Genomic DNA, 439 nt, shown 5'->3' on the forward strand with positions numbered 1-439 from the left:
TCTTCCGGGGGAGCTGGGGAAGATCGGCCGCTGCCATGGTAACCACGCGACGCACCGCCCACCAATGGGAACAGCCGAAATCTTCCTGCTCATCACTTGTAGCGCTCAGCCGGAGCGGGACTCCGAGCAGCGCCACCTGCCGGCAGCCTCCAGGAGTGCAGCCCTCATTGCACTCAGTGCTTCCAGGCAGGATAGAGGGAGCCATGCTAATAATTAATTAATATTAAATAATAAATATTAAAATAATAAATATTATAGCTTCCAGGCAGGATAGAGGGAGCCATGCTAATAATTAATTAATATTAAAATAATAAATATTAAAGCTTCCAGGCAGGATAGAGGGAGCCATGCTAATAATTAATTAATATTAAATAATAAATATTAAAATAATAAATATTATAGCTTCCAGGCAGGATAGAGGGAGCCATGCTAATAATTA

The sequence above is a fragment of the Pelobates fuscus genome, chromosome 5, assembly GCF_036172605.1.
Source record: "Pelobates fuscus isolate aPelFus1 chromosome 5, aPelFus1.pri, whole genome shotgun sequence".
Taxonomy (NCBI): Eukaryota; Metazoa; Chordata; class Amphibia; order Anura; family Pelobatidae; genus Pelobates; species Pelobates fuscus.